This window comes from Tamandua tetradactyla, chromosome 3 (genome assembly GCF_023851605.1).
Source record: "Tamandua tetradactyla isolate mTamTet1 chromosome 3, mTamTet1.pri, whole genome shotgun sequence".
Lineage (NCBI taxonomy): Eukaryota > Metazoa > Chordata > Mammalia > Pilosa > Myrmecophagidae > Tamandua > Tamandua tetradactyla.
Genome location: NC_135329.1, coordinates 116,706,369 through 116,723,074, shown reverse-complemented (window position 1 = coordinate 116,723,074; position 16,706 = coordinate 116,706,369). Strand labels below are relative to the sequence as shown.

Sequence of the window (16,706 nt, the reverse complement as noted above, 5' to 3'; positions counted from 1 at the left end):
ATGAGTTTTGGTAAGAAATCTGTTATCCTGAACTGTCTTTCACTGTAAATCCTGTGTTTTTTCTTTCTTGCAGCTTTTAATATGTCTTTTGAGCATTTTCCTATTCCCTTTTCTCTCATCTTCTTTGAAGTCTCTGATTAGATGTATATTAAGCCATGTGAACTTGTCCTGAAACTCTGTTCTTTCTTTTTCTTTAAATTCTTTCTTCTCTCAGTTTTCATTTTCTATTGTTATGTCTTCCATTCATTAATATTTCCTTCTGCAATATACAATCTGCTGTTAGTCCCAATCAGTATATATTTTTTATCTCAGATACTGTAGTTTATATCTTTAAAAATTCACGTTGGATCTTATTTGGAAATCTCTCTTCCAGCTACCTACTTAGCTAAATAGCTAAGTAGGACAAATGGAAAATAGTTGTGACAATTTTTTTCATTTTCTTGCTGCTATTCTAACATCTGTGTAAGTACTAAGTTGTTCTTGATTGATGATTTTTTTTTCCCTCATTATGGGCATATTTTCTGCTTGTTTGCATGCCAAATAATTTTGGTTTGGGGGCTGGATATTATCAATTTCTCCTTGCTGGGTGCCTTATATTTTTGTATTCCTATATATATATGTTTGAGCTCTATTCATGGACACAGTTACTTAAAAAAGGGTTTAATCCTTTCAGACCTTATCTTGTACAATATTTAGGTGGGACCAAATCAGTATTACTCCAGGGCTAATCCCACCCACCGAGACAAAATCCTTCTGAGTACACTCCCTAGTACCCTGTAAATTATGAAGTTTTGGGGATTGGTGGTGATAGGATTTATTCCTGGCCCTGTGTGAACATAGGGTATGCTTCCTTTAAATTTTCTGGTGGCTCTCTTTTAGCCCTGGATCATTTTTTCACATGCTTATGTTGATCAGTTCTCTGCTGAATACTCCAGAGGGGCGTGTTCTGTCTTGTGCCTTGGTCTCCTTAGACCTCAGCTCTAGAGTCTCACCTCAGGGAATCTGCATGGCTCTGCTTGGGTTCTCTCTCCTTGTGCTACAGTCTGGAAATTTTCTCAGGGCAGTAATCTGAGCAATAACAGTATTCACCTCTTTTGCCAGCTATATTAGCTAGGGTTCTCTAGAGAAACAGAATCAGCAGGAGATATCCATAGATAAAACATTTATAAAAGTGGCTCACATAACGGTGGGAATGTAGAGTCCAAGGTCTATAGGGTAGATTGCAAGCTGGCAGCTCCGATGAAGGTCCTCAACAAGCTCTCAGGAAAGGCTGGCTGAACAACCATGTGAATGGAAGAGTCCAAAATCCGTAGGGCAGGCTGTGAAACTGGCAACTCCAATGAAGGGTCTGGATGAACTCCAGAGGGGCGGCTCGCTGGCTGAAGCAGAAAGACACTGTCTCTTCTGAATCCTCCTTAAAAGGCTTCTCGTGATTGGATGAAGTGTCACTCATTGCAGAAGATACTCCCCTCAGTTGCTTACAAATGGAATCACCTGTGGATGCAGCCAACATAATCATGATTTAAGTTCATGAAATGTCCTTATAGCAACAAACAGGCCAGCACTTGCCCATCTGGACTACTGGGCACCACCACCTGGCCAGTTGACACATGAACCTGACCATGACACTCCCCATCTCCCAAAGATCACTATGTTTCATTGTCTGATGTACAGGGACTTGCAAACCATTGCTTCATATATTTGATCTCTTATTTTTTGTTATTGTTTCAGGGGAGAGGAAAAATATGATCTCCTTTGCTCCATTTTGGCCAAAAGCTTCTCTCATCTTTATTAATTCTTTTTGTTTGTTTGGTTTTTTGTCTGTGTTTCTGAAAAGTCTTCAATTTGATGCTACGTATTTCTCAGTAAATTTCTATACAGCCATGTGTCTGATTTTCAGGCCTCAAAATTCCTTCTTTTTTTTGCTTGGGCAGTCACTGGGAATCAAACCTGGGTCTCCAGCATGGCAGTAAAGAGTTCTGCAAGTGAGCCACCATGGCACTGCCCCTCAAAATTCCATTTTAAATTCTAGTTTCCTTTTTTGTTCAGTTAGATTTTTAAAATTTATTTTATACTTCTATTTCTTTTGATTTTCAGTCACATTTTAATTTAACCTCCTGTCATGTATCATATAATCTATATTTCCTAAAAAAAAATTGAGACCACAATATAGATGCTTTTTAATGTTTTACTCTTGTTTGAAATTAGCCTCTTCAAGGTTTCTGATAAGCATGAAAATGGTAACTTTTCTGGAGTGGAGGCAGATCAGGACATTTGCTTTTTTCTTCATTTTAATCTGTATTTTCTAAACCCTCTTCATTGAAATAGTAGTATTACACTATCAAAGTTTCTTTTTGTTTTGATGAGGGTCCTATTAATTGAACTGCTGCTTTTCTCTTAACTCATCATTTAAAGAAAGGATAGGAATGTTCAGAATCAGTATTCTCCCCAAATTAGAGTGAATGTAATGGAGTCTCCTTGATCTTCCCACTCACCTCCTAGATGTTTTGCTTTTTTATCTCTCCATTTAGATGTTAAACTGGAGGCTTTTCAGTGTAAGTATATATTATCATTTTAAAAACTCCAAAGCCTTGAAGCCAAAGAAGAAGGTAAGTTCCATAGGTTGGGGGAAATTTTATCTCCTCATAGTTTAATTTCTGTATTTTTGTTGTTGTTATGTTGGGGTTCAGATTTCTAAATCTGATTGTTTGCTCCTGCTCTATTCTGTGTACTTGACCAGCTCCTAGGCTGCATGCCCTCAGGACCACCCACCCACACCAGCGGGAAGCCCCTTGGCCTAGATAGCTTTCTGCTTAGAGAAGATATATATTTTTTAATGCTTGGGTGAACATCTCCTCTGCCCCCTGCAAGTGATTCCCAGAAACATTTTCACTTGCCAAGAGTTATAGCCATGTTTATGGAATATTTCCAAAATGCTTTCTTTCTAGAAATGTGGAAACCTTATTACTCCTACTATTAATATATGAGATGGCTATCCACTCATGATACTTTCTTTTCTTAGGTAAACTTTTTGTCTCATTGTCTTCATTTGCCTTTACTTGCTAGCCAGGATAACTATTTGCATGTGTATGTATATTTTGCCTCTTGGAGTAAATTATATATTTGCTTCCTTTAGGATTTTTATTTTGGGCTTTTAATTATTTTGAGGAGGCTTTTTCTATGTCTCATATATTATTACCCATTTCATGTTAATTATAAATATATTTTCCAGGCTTTTCTCTTTAATATTTTACAAATACACCTGATTTATATTAAATTAGAATTCAATAAGCTTTAACATTTTTTGTTAACCAAATTAATATTTTGCTTTTGTAATTTTCTACTTTATTTTAGTTTAAACTCTGTAGTGGAATCAAGGGCAGTTAAGTCTATCTTTATCATAGACAGTTAAATATTTGTTAACTGAATGAACAGACAAATACAGATAGAATTATAGATTTCTTTCTACCTGTTCCCCACCCTGTACTGCTTGCTCAGATCCTAGATCTTGTCTTTATTAATATTTTCTAGCTCCAGAAGCAATGCTCACTCTTTAATACCTAATATTCTGCTATTTTGCTGATCCTTCCAATTCCATTTCTGGTGTCTCTGGAGATGAAGAAGAGTTAATTAAGTCTTGATTGATCAGAAAGAACTATAATGTAATGCTACAAAAATTGAGGTAATCCTCTTTTCCAGTTACTGTGGCTGGATAAAATACTACTTCAGATTTAGTGATATAAATCACCTAATCTTCATGCCTTTGAATTCTGTTGATTAAAATAGGGCCAAGGCACAGTGGGGAAGGTTTTTCTTTGCTCCATGATACCTGGGACCTCAAGTGGAAATACTCGAAGGCTGGTGGGTGAAGTGATCTGAAGGCTTGTTTATGCACAGGGTTGGTGGTTGATGCTAGCTGTTAGCGTGTATGCATGGTCTCTCCCCATAGCCTGGGCTTCCTCACACCGTGCTGACTGGATTCTGATGGTAAGTGACCTAAAGGAGAGAAAGCCAGGTAGACACTCTTGTCTTGCATGATCGACTCTTAGCATCATTTCTGCCACATTCTATTTGTTAAAACTAGTCACTAAGTTTGGCCCCTAATCAAGGAGAGGGTACAATGACCCATATCTCTCAATGAGGGACATCAATGCCACATTGTAAGAAGAGCATTGATGGGGGATACACTGGTATAGCAAACTTTGGAAAATATAACCTGTCAAAACCTGTTTGTGATTTAGATGAAATGGCATCCTCAAGATTTCTAAACTCTAAGGTTCATTATGTTCCTCCAGCTAAACCTACATCTGATTTTTTTTCCTATTGAACTTTCAGTCTTATTTCTAATGCCCAGTGGCTTCTCTTTTCCATAAGACAATTAAAATATAAAATGTTTTCTTTGATTTCCCCAGAAGAACATGTGTATACAATACGCCTGCATGTAGTAGATTTTACTGAAGGTTTAGTGTGTATGTGTGTGGTGGGGACAGGGATGATGGGGCTTGAGGGAATAACATCTCAGCACTACCCAGCAAACAATCTAAAATTTGAATATTAACATTCCTGATATTAAAGGCCCTTTTGGATACTCCTGTCCCCAAGAACTTCTGGCTTAACCACATTTTTTCACTGAGCATTTATTTTCTAAGTGATATGACTATTCCCTAATCGTCCCATACCCTCCTGTCCTTCTCCTCCTCTTCTTTTTCCTTCTTCTTCTTCTTTTTGCTTTTTCATGTGTCCAAATTTCTACTTGTGCATATCTTGAAATATTAGCTATTTCATTTTTTTCCAGCAGCTTCTACTTTATGTCCTGAAAGCCTCATCTTTCATATCAAAGCAAGGGAAATCAGAGGTGGGCCCCCTGAGCTGAAGCTCAAGCATGGCTATCCTGTAAGGGCAGATTCTGCATTTATTTATAGCTTTAAAAGTAAATTTTTTTGGAGAAAATATTTGGAAATCATATATCAGACAAAGGTTTGATTTCTTTTATATACAAAGAAACCATACAACTCAGCAACAAAAGAAAAAACAACCTAATTATAAAATGGGCTAAAGCTATGAATAGGCATTTTTCTGAAGAGCATGTGAAGAGATGCTCATTTTCACTGGCTATAAGGGAAATGTAGATCAAGACTACAATGAGATACCACCTCACATCTATAAGAATGGCTGTTATTAAACAAACAGGAAACTATAAATGTTGGACAGGATGTGGAGAAACTGGGACACTTATGGACTGCTGGTGGGAATGTATAATGGTGCAGCCACTATGGAAGATTGTTTGGTGGTTCCTTAGGAAACTAAATATCCAGTTACCCTATGACCCAGCAATAGCACTATGGTTTATACCCACAAGAGCTGAAAGCAGCGACACAAACAGATATTTGTACATTGATGTTCATGGATTATTCACAGTCGCCAAAAATGGAAACAGGCCAATGCCCATCAACAGATGAGCGGATCAACAAAACGTGGTATATAGATACAATGAAATATTATGCAGCAGTAAGACAAAATGATGTCGTGAAGCACATAACAAGATGGATGAGGCTTGAGGACATAATGCTGAGCAAAATTAGCCAGTCACAAGAGGATAGATACTGTATCATTCCACTTTCATGACTAGCATAAAGGTATAATCACAGGCTTATAATACAGAATATAGCGGGCTTAGAGATACATAGAAGCTAGAAATGGGTGAACTGTTAGTTAATGAGGTTGAACTCCAATGTAAGGAAATTTAGAATTGCCAAAGCCCAAACAACCCTAAAGAGAGGTATGGAAATATCAAAGGTAAAGATGGAGTTATACATAGAAGATAGGATTTAACAAATGAATATGAATGCTGAATCATCAAATTGATATCTCTTTTAGTGTCCAATATTTTAGAGCAGCTAGAAATAAAAACCTAAAATTGTGGAATTATAACCCATGTCAAAGTCTGAAATATGTTCTACAACTAATTGTGGTGCTGTGCTTGGAAAGCTATTGCTTTTTTGTATGTATGTTATTTTTCACAAAGAAAAGAAGGAAAAAAAGTTGATTGTGATGATAAAATATTTAAGCCTTCTAGCCACCTTATTCTGGAGCAGCTAGAGGGAAAAATATGAGAGGATCGTATGGTAGCCCAGGACAAACTCTGAGATCTGTCCTGTAACCACTTGCTGAAGAGTGCTTTGAAAACTATTGCTTTTTTAATTTCTTTGCTTTGTATATATGTTATACTATACAATAAAAAAAAAAAGTAAATAAGGTAAATTTTCCTCAGCTGCAAAAAATTTATCATATGAATAAACAGGTAAGTATATTCATAATTTTCTTCAAGGACATTGAAAATACCCTTTGTAGCAGAGAAGTCAAATTTGTGATAGTTTGGGGGGAAAGCATGTTCTTCTATTTTTCTACTTTTTTCTCTGAATGTTGCCAATATCCCCCTAAAAATACGTCAACCCTAGATGAACCCACAAACTTTGGGAATGTTTTATATTTCCGCATAAAGTGTGGGTTCGTGTTTTATATGTAAATGAGCTTCAGAATGGGGTGGCGCCTGAATGTTTTCTAACAGTTATTCTCACAGCAGCATTCTCCAAAACAAATATTTCTTCAGCATCCAAAGACACTTCAACCCATTATAAAAATGATAAAGCAAACATTTATTTTTCAAACTTTCAACTTCCTGTGATTTGAATCCAGGATAAGATTTCACATTTTTAGCCTAGATAGAAACAAAAAGTTGAAATGTACCTGAAAGGCATTGAGTTTGGAAGATGATATTTCAGTACAAATATTTCTATACCATCAGTACACATGAGATTTTATTTTAGTTGAAAAATCAATGAGCTATTTTTTAAGGCAATCTATTTGGTAGTAAAGGCCACTCTCGGTATAGTGGGATATAAGAAGAAAATTCATGCCATTGCTTCTCACTGAGAAGACAATGTTTGAAACAGTGGTGGACGATCTAAGGCAGCTTGTAATACTTGCAGATGATAAGTGCTGTGGTGCAGAGTGTAGGAACTACGGGTTTTGAGAAGGGGGTTATGAAAATAATGGGTTAATGTAATCATCATGGAACACATGGGGGACCCTGAAGGTACAATATGGGTAAAATATTTCTGAAAAACTCATAATATATGTGTCTTGGTTTCCTAGGGCTGCCAAAACAAAGTGCCACAAATTGGATGGCTTTAAACAGCAGAAATGTATTGTTTTCACAGTTCTGGGGTCTAAAGGTCTAAATCTGTAGAGGAAACTCCTTCCCTGCCTCTTTCTAGCTTCTGATGACTTTGCGAGCAACCCTTGGGTCTCAGACTCTGCCTCAGTCATTACATGGTATTCTCCCCTGCATCTGTCTCCTGGGTCTCCAAATTTCCTTTTCTTGTAAGGACACCAGTCATATTTGATTAGTGGTCCATCCTACTCCAGTCTGACCTCATTTTAGCTTAACTAAACCCATTTGCAGTTACCTTATTTCCAAGTCAGATCACATCCATGGTCAGTGGGGGGGGGGGGGTGTTAAGAATTCAGCATGTCTTTATGGGGGCTACAATTCAACCCACAGCAGTGAGGTAAGGATATCTGTTCATTTGGATGTAGGGGCAGGCTTTCTGTCAAGTTAATGAGGCTGAAGCTTCAGGGTCCCCATTTGCTGGGTACAGGGAGTTTTAGAGTATTCAAGATAGGGAGAAGAAGCAAGGTCACCATCCAAAAACATATTTGAATAAGCATTTCTGGTAATTTACCTAGAGAGAGCATAGATCCAGCTATTTGCTCTGATTTCTTTTTTCATTCAAAGTACTCATTTTCATACCTTTTTTTTTTTCGCGTGGGCAGGCACCGGGAAATGAGCCTGGGTCTCCGGCATGTCAGGCAAGAACTCTGCTTGCTGAGCCACTGTGGCCCGCTCCACACCTATTTTTGTATTTGTAATTTTATACTCTTTTTCTTAAAAGCTCCTACCCTGATTTATATGAATCAGGAGCCACAAAACCTGGATCCCTGTTTGGGAGTTAATGTTGGAATCTGCAGATTAAATTAAGCCGAGGTTAATTTCATGCAGTCCCCTTAGATGACAAAGAGACAACTGGTTCGAGCCAGCTGATAGCAGAGCTAAGAACAGAGCTCGGATCTGTTCATTTCTAATTCTGTGCCCTTTCCTTTAGACAGCAAGGTTTGTATAAGAATCACCTTCAAGGGCCCTTCATTTGGCTTATCAAAATTATCTGGATCTGATCTAATAAAATATGACAACAAATTATGTCATTGATAAAGTGAAACGCTTAAAATTTGCAGTCTGAAATGGCTCTGGCAGCATCCACTTTCCTCTGTAGCTACTATACGTTCTTAATTACCACCACAGTCGAAATGCCTAGTGTTTAGAAATTGGAATGAGTTCATATAAGCACTTACATTATCAGGAAATATAAATAGCTCATATATTCATGGTAGCATTACTGTGTTCCTAATATAGTTTTTATTGATGGACGCTTGAACAGTATCAATCCACTTAAAATTCAGAATGGTTCTTTTGTGCATGGTTTTATGGCAAGAGCAGTATAGTTTAATTTAATATAATCTTTTAAAAACAATGATGTTTGTTTCATAGATGAATATTTTATATGTTCTGTTTAATTAAAATAAAACTATGCTACTGATCTAGAAAACACAAAACAGACTTGAGTTCATATTTATGAAGTGTAGCAATATTGGCAAGGCACAACTTATCTTGTTTATGAGACATGCTTGCTATTACTTGTACAGATTGCAGTCATTTTATTGCTGAGCTTTACATGGTTTACAACCCAACAAATGCAATGAAACTGTCATGAGGAAAATAAGCCTATAAAAATTTTTAAAGAAAGAAGGTGGCACTCACAGATCAAAATGCGGTTTTTGCTGAAGCAATGGTAGGTTTTGAAATGTTGCATCCTTTTAGGCAGCAGGTTTCTGGATATATCTCTAAATGAAAGGGAAAAGGCTGAGATAAGAGAGGAAGGCTATTTTTAGCACCTCTGCTTTGAGTGCAATTCCTCTAAGACCTTTTTGCGTTTGCTTTTTACTCTATTAATGGGTTCCACAATCCCAGGTAAACATAGAAATATTTTTTTCACAAAGGAGCTGCTAGAAACCACAAAATGGAGTTTGTGTTTATATTTACATGAGGGGAAAGGGTGGATACGAAAATGCCCCCCGCTTCTTTGTTTAAAGTGTTCCAATGGAATATTGGAATTGATTTGTATTTTTGTAGATAGTGGAAAAACTGCAGCAAGAAAGGGTAGTAAGGGGTCACCGTCGTGATCATATGGGTTTGGCTGCCTCCATGGCTTTGCATTTAATTTATCTTTGGGGGAATTAAAGAAGTTGTAATTTTACGATGTTTTAAGAATAATTAAAAGTTTAATTTTCTTTCGAGGTTTTTTTGTTTTGTTTTTTTGTCATGGGCAGGCTGTGGGAATCGAACCTGGGTCTCTGGCACCACAGGCGAGAATTCTGCCACTGGGTCACCATTGCCCGCCCTTGAGGTTTTTATTTTATCTGAAAAACATTTAATTTCTTGGCCATTCACACAATATTAGTGATTTTAAATCTGGTCTTTCATAAGCATATTCACATTTATCCTCTCAAGATTTAGTAAAAACAACATAAAAGCCATCTTAAATGAACTTTAGAGTTGTTTACAAAAAAGAACTCAGAGGGAAAAAAATCCTTCTTTATATAGGACATCTATTTGGTGCATATGTTCCCCTAACTATGCCTGGTTTTTATCATAGCTACAACGATTGTTTATTTTTCTGCTGCAAGAATAATAAAACCTTACCATTACACCTTTCTGACAGGCTAGGCCCTTGATACCTGAGAGAGAGAAAAGCAGAAATACAGAAAAAAGAAATCTAGAGAAGAGAAGAGAAACTTCAAAAATAAGAAAACAAGCTCTTGACTACGTAGCATGAGCTTTTTTTTAAGAACAGTTAGCAATGGTAAACATACTACTTCTTGGGCCTCGAAAACTCTCCTGCCTGTCTTCTCTTGTCTGAATCCTATCCATAATGCAAGATGCCGATCAAATTCCATCTGTTCTCATCTGCAGATGTATTTGCTGGCTTTTTGTCTTCCACCGTCCCTTTTGGACCCAGGCCCACTGCATTTTTTCTTCCACTTGTCCTGTGGCTCATCCAACCAGCCAGTATTTGCAATGCTCCTACTCTGAAGGAGACAGTCACTTCAGAAGGCAGCCAGGGGCCTATGATGTGGTCCCACTGCCATTGGAGGGTGCTTCGACAAGCCCTATTACCCCAGCTACTTGCTAGTTGTATACCCAACCCTGAATGGCACCCTGCTTGAACATAGGACCCTGCTACACTGCCTGGCTCATGCCAGCACCCTCCCTCTTGGAACACTGACCATCTTCTCTTTGCAATTCCACTCTCATACCTGTCCCATTCCGCAGTTCATCCTGATGCCTGCAACAAGCTGGTGTCCTGTCTTGAATGGATGGATTTTCCTGGACTGTGCTACAACCACCATCTTTCAGACTTCAAACAGTACCTATTTCAGTGTCCCATCTAGTTGCTTTTTGGCCCCTCTTTTCCTACCCTACCCCATTCAGTGGGATTGCCTCAAAAATGATGCTTTTCTTTTCTCATTCTATCATATCACAAGGTAGACAAGATAGATTTGTTCCATTAGTGGCAATGTTAAATTTTATGTATTTATTACTTGGTTAACATGGTTTCCGCCAGGCTTCCTCACTGTACAGCCAATCAATAAAGATTTGGGACTTATTTGTAATAAACAATGTATTTTGTGGCAAGATGCATTGAGATTTTTAGTAAAAACAAAGCTTTCCTGACACCTTTTTATTCATTCATTTATTCATTTATGCATATGTTTCAATCATGGTTTGAGCAGAGAAGTGCACACACACACACATATGCACTAGGATATCCATACTAAGATATGTACATATTAGGGCACTAGGTACACATACACAATGCATATATGGACATATGTGTGTATGCATATTTATATATTTATTTTTAATATATATTTGTTATAGGGATTTCACCTTATGAAATCATGGCTGGTGGTTGGTACACAGTTTTTGCAAGGCTCTTGTTTTATTTCTGTATTTAGATCCCTGAAATGTGGACAGTGGGAAATCAGAGGTGGCCATTGGACATTAGTTGAGGATAAGCTGGGAACTGTGAGGATAAATTGGAGCCTACGTCAACTTCGAATACAGGGTGTTCTGTAGGAGAAACCAGTACCTTTTGCCATGGAGCTAAATATGCCCCTTACCTAGGAGGCAAGGAGGCTATAGCCAAAGATCTGGCAGGCCTGGTGGCTGCTCTCCGTCAAGACCAGCCAACAGATAAACAACAATGTGCGTGGGCTACAACCGGATTCTTCATCTGTTAGGGAAATTAGCTCTCAGTGATGCTGGCTGTTAATATTTCCTATATTATCATTTATATATAGTGTTGCCTATGATAATTGGTCTGTTTTATATTATTTCTTCTGGAGTCAATTTTGGTATGTACACGCATGCAAGTTACATGTGTGTGTAGTGGGTTTTTCATTCCATTGAACATTTAGAAATTAGATGCCATCTAAAAATGTTAGAAGGATAAAATAGTCTTGAAAATGAAGATGGTAAAATCTTTGTGATTGTTATGCTTATCTGAAGGCAATATCTTTAAGACAGAGTCCATAATGTATCAGAGAAAAATTTTCAAGACCAATTTTCATGAGGGATAAATTGAAGGTATTGAGAGTTGTCATCAGTGGTCATTCTGTCAGTCATTCAGAACAAAGCTGTCCTGGGTCTCTTTCCCTTGATTTGGACCATCATTTATTTCATGGTTTATTAATACACCCTATTGATCATTCGTTCATTCATTCATTTAAAATTCATTCAGTCATTCACTTTAATTAGTTCCCTACAATGAACCTGGAACTGAACTAGATTTTGAAAAAGCTAGAAAAGTGGCTGAAACTATGGCTATTGTATCCAAGGTTTATTGTATTGGGAGAGCCAAAATGATAGCTCAGCATCACAAATAAGCATAAAATTTTAAGACAGATTTGGTACTAAGTTGATTTACAATAATATATTTGTTTATTCAAAAAGGGGTTCAGATATCTTTGGTGTGTCTAAGTCCCAATTTCTATTTATATTTCATGTAAATATTACGGCTTTTGTACCTAATAACTCAGCGTAGAAAAAATAGAGAGTGAATATAATACTCAAGAACAGTTTGTGAACTCAAATCAGAAGCCATAGGAAGTTAGATAAAGGATAAACAGAAGCTTTTTTGAACTCAGTTCTTTGAATGCATCACTTTGTTTTATTTCTTTTCATTTTTGCTCTGTATCATCTATGGCTGAGTACCACTCACCTGTTACCTGTTGAGACTCAAAACCTCAATTGTTCTAGGAAGTCTATTTAATTCATCCATATTACTGGCCAATTATTAATAATCATTCTCTCCGTTATGCCAGTTCTCCCTGTATTTCTATAATATCATTTCTTTGAGACTGTATTCCACTTGTTTGTTTTCATATTTGTATCCTTTACAAGACTAACTTACTTAGAACAGGGGTTGCATATTATACATCTTTATGTCTCAAGCCTTGTGCTGGCATATAATAGGTACCCAAGACATGTTTGTATAATGAATGAATGAGTGAAAGAATGAATGAACAGATTGTTTTACCATCTTAAACATTATTGAGCTTTGGGTAGTGAAAGGAGAAAAGAGTTCTCTATCTAACCATTTAATCTGAATGATTTCTTATGCCAACTATAAATACAGAGGTAATCCTGATCATCTTGGTCTTGTTAATATAGTTTGCTTGTTGGCAAGGAAAAGATGTAAAGATGAGTTTCAGATGCTGTTTTCATGCCGTCCGTCAGACATCTCCTGTCCCGTGCCATGTTCAGACACAGTCTGTTCACCAGCTGCTGGTTTCTGTTTGTTCTTATCATATCGTTTCCTGGGCCAATGGTGGTAATGCTACTGGCCTCTTTTCTGCTACTCTGTCCCCTAATCACACCACACAGATATAAAATGCATTATCTACATTCCCTTCTGTCCTCCTTTTTTTTCATTTCTATCTGAGAAATAATAGGGCAATAGGAATTTGCTTACAATCATATGCTTTGCAAACTTTCCTGGTCCTCATGATTTAACCCCATAGTCCCACTTTTGAGGAGATTAAGCACTCCTCAGAGACACCACCAGAATTTGGAATTGTAGCTGTTGCTTAGCACAGATCAAAATGGCATTCTGGGGATTTTAATTTGCATGACTTTACATATTGAGGTCACAAGCTTCTAGATTTAAGCCTCTAGAGGTGAATGCAGTACAATTAATTATTGCAGCTACAAAATTCATATTCTAATTTGTTTATAAGGAAAGGCAAAACATAGTGTGAAACGTGGAAATTTCATCTGTCACTTCATTCATGTCCTGGCTTACAGCATACCAGGGGCAGCCTCTTGAGATTCTCTTGGCATTTCTTTTCTGTTCTTGGTTTATTAAAACTCATTCCTCACAAAATCTATCTATAACTTCTAGTACCTAGACCAATGTAAACTTTGAGTAGACATGGCCTCTGCCGGCATCTTCCATGGTCTACAAACCCTCTGTACTTTCTGGGCAATGCAGAAAGGATAGATTTGAGGAATCCTCATTCAAATCTAATAAAGTTCATGATGAGGGGTAGAACCTTGGGTTTCATTCCCACTTCCTGACATAACATTTCAGTTAAATCTCAATTGGCTTCTGTTCTGTAATCATACAGTCATCCATATTTTAAAATGTATTTCTTTTGCTAAGAACTTGGCAGTCAATAGGCAGTGAGGTTCAGAGGATGGAAATGGTGCTTGCTCTGTGGAGTCCAGCCTCAAGGGAAGAGACACACATGTGAATTAATTATGAAAATACAGCATGATGTATCCTCTACAAAGATCAATACTGAATAATCATTGTGGTAGCAAAAGTGGGCATGAGACATCTTCTTTCACATAAAAGACATTCTTTCACATAAGAGACATCAAAGACATGTTCCTCAAGGAGGTGCCTTTCAGGCTAAGTGTCCAAGTGTGTTAGTGATGTGGAGAACAGGTAAGTGCATAGAATGGTGTATGGCATAAGTGTGGGGGTCATTTGGCAATTCCAGGTCTTGTATGACTGTTGGCTTGAGTGCATAATAAGAACTACCATTTAAGTACACACTTACTCTGAGACCCTTTTTTATGTCATCTCTAATTCTCTCCTAAACTACCCATTGTAGGTATTATTGTCCCATTATACCCGTTTTTTGAGATAAGGGAATGCATCTCAGAGCAGTAAAATAACTTGCCAAAAGTTAAGTATATGGAAGAGTCAGGATTTGAGTCTAGACCTTTTCTTTTAATTGTATGCTGTATGGTGGGGTCATATTTCATTCATTTCGCATGTGAGTATCCTGTTATTGTAGCACCATTAGTTGAATTTCTGTTTGTTTTTGTTGGTTTCTTTGTTTGGGAAGTTGCATGGGCAAACAATCGAACCTGGGTCACCCGCATGGCAGGTGAGAATTCTACCATTGAACTACCTTGCACCCCTTGAATCTAGCCTCTTTTTTTTTTTTTTTTTTTTTGGCATGGCAGGCTTCAGGAATCGAACCTGGGTCTTCAGCATGGCAGGTGAGAATTCTGCCACTGAGCCACCATTGCACCACCCTAGACCTCTTTCACTACATTTTTTTAGTATAACAAAATGTTCAGGGAAAGAATTTAAGAGGGGATTGGAGAGAGAGTGAGATGAGGTAAGAGAGAGAAGCAGGCACCATATTGTGACAAGTTTTGGGTGCTAAATTAAGAAACTTGTCTTCTATCCAGGGAATGATAAAGCACTAGTAAAGTGCTTTAAAGCAGGCAATGCCATGGTCGAAGTTTTGTTTAGAAAGATATCTGTAGCTACAGGGTTCAGAATGGCCAAGATCCTAGGCAAGGAGTCCTTTTGTGGAATTGATTCAGTAGAGACATGACAGATGAATTTACACAGCTCATTAGTCACAGATGAGCCACACCAAAAAGTCATCTGCTTTTATAATCATCTTGATCTTACTTCCTTTTCAGGTCTTTGGTATCAGCTGGTGCTTCAAATTTTACCCAAAGCTGTTCTTTCCAGATTTTAATTGATTTCCTTCCAACTCGCTAAATAGCTCTTGCTTCTGTAGCCTTGCGCTGAACTTCCTGTTAATTTGGTAATGGCAAACCACGGTTGTGATTTTGATAATTTAATGTTCACCTCATTTAAGGAACCTAACACATGTGATCTGGCTGGAATATATTACTATTAGTTAAAAGTGAATATTTGTAGTAGATTTGAAAAACATTTTTGTATAATTATTCTTTTTTTTTTAATATGTACAACATCTCCATTTGCAACTGCAACTAGGTTTTTAGATTCTAAACCAATTCCTTTAATGGTTTCAAGAGAATGATAGTAAACAGTTAGTTTGAACATGGGAAATAAAGGAAGCTGTCACACAACAGAGTTGGCCAAGAATAAGGTCTAGAAATTTAAATAAATAGAAGGAGGCTGGCATTTGGTGGGTGAAGCAAGTTGAATCCAGAGAATTGTGGGCACCCATAAAGGAAATGGTAACTATGTGTATTTATACATATATATATACTTTTGGTATATATATATATATACACCAAAAGAAGCTCATGGAGGTTGGAAGGTTCAGAAAGAATTTGGGTGATCAGAGAATCCGTGAAGGCAACTGTCAGAAGAAGACCTCTAACTTTGAACTGAGAGAGGGGAGTTTGCTTTCCTTTCTCTTCTATGGCACCTTCTAGGTATGAGTTGCTCAGAGCTCACTCCTGTAAGCCATGACCAAAGGAAAAGTCGTAGTCTTCTCAGAGTATTTTGACCCTCATTATGTGAGTATTGGAGCTCTTGGGTGGTTGTTCAGGACCCACTCTCCACCCACTTAGATGACTGAGCATATTTCCAATCGCACAGCCAAGATGAATGGTCTAGTATGAAAGTGCATGCCACAACTGGACAACTCAAGGAAGTTTACAACTATTAAAAACATTTGCATAGGTTTTGTGGTTTGTAAAACTCTTTTCATAAATATTATGTCATTATGATTCTTATATCACATCTCTAAAAAATTAGTTTTAGATGCATTACAACTGATTCTAACTGCCTTTACCCCTTATTGAAGAACCCATGCCGATGATAACTGCTTTAATTAAAGCCCTTAACAGATTTCTAGCCAGAAGTGATCTCTCCCCTCTTTGGCCTCCTATAGCACTCTTTCTTTATTTCTTTCTGTGACAGCTATCTTGCCTTGACATGGACCATTGCTTTTGTATAATATAACTACCTTAATCACACATACAAAGATTTTATTTGAATTAAATTCTAATGACGTTCTATAATATTGTTACTTTCTTAAGGTTGGAAGATGGGCCAAGATGGATATGAAAGGGAGAGAAAAATGAAGGTTAGTGACACGTAGGAAAGAAGTCTGATCAAGAATTTTAATCTAAGGTGTCACAGGGAAACCTAACATTTGGAAGGAATCTGGTCTCTGCAGAAGAAAGGCCAGCCCTGAAAATCTTGGAAGGGCCTTTTTATGTGACTTCCTGTCTGGTAACCCTGTGCCATATGTAGAAGATAATCAGTTCTGCAAAA

At 37.4% G+C, this 16,706-nt stretch overlaps 1 long non-coding RNA gene across 1 annotated transcript; it reads right to left on the bottom strand.

Moving 5' to 3' along the window:
- Nucleotides 1-3,792: 3,792 nt before the first annotated feature.
- LOC143676304 (uncharacterized) lies at nt 3,793-13,238 on the bottom strand. Its single transcript, XR_013171987.1, has 3 exons — nt 13,155-13,238; nt 8,879-8,961; nt 3,793-3,996 (listed from the first exon to the last, which is right to left on the bottom strand). It is a non-coding gene; the product is annotated as an uncharacterized LOC143676304 (long non-coding RNA).
- Nucleotides 13,239-16,706: the final 3,468 nt, after the last annotated feature.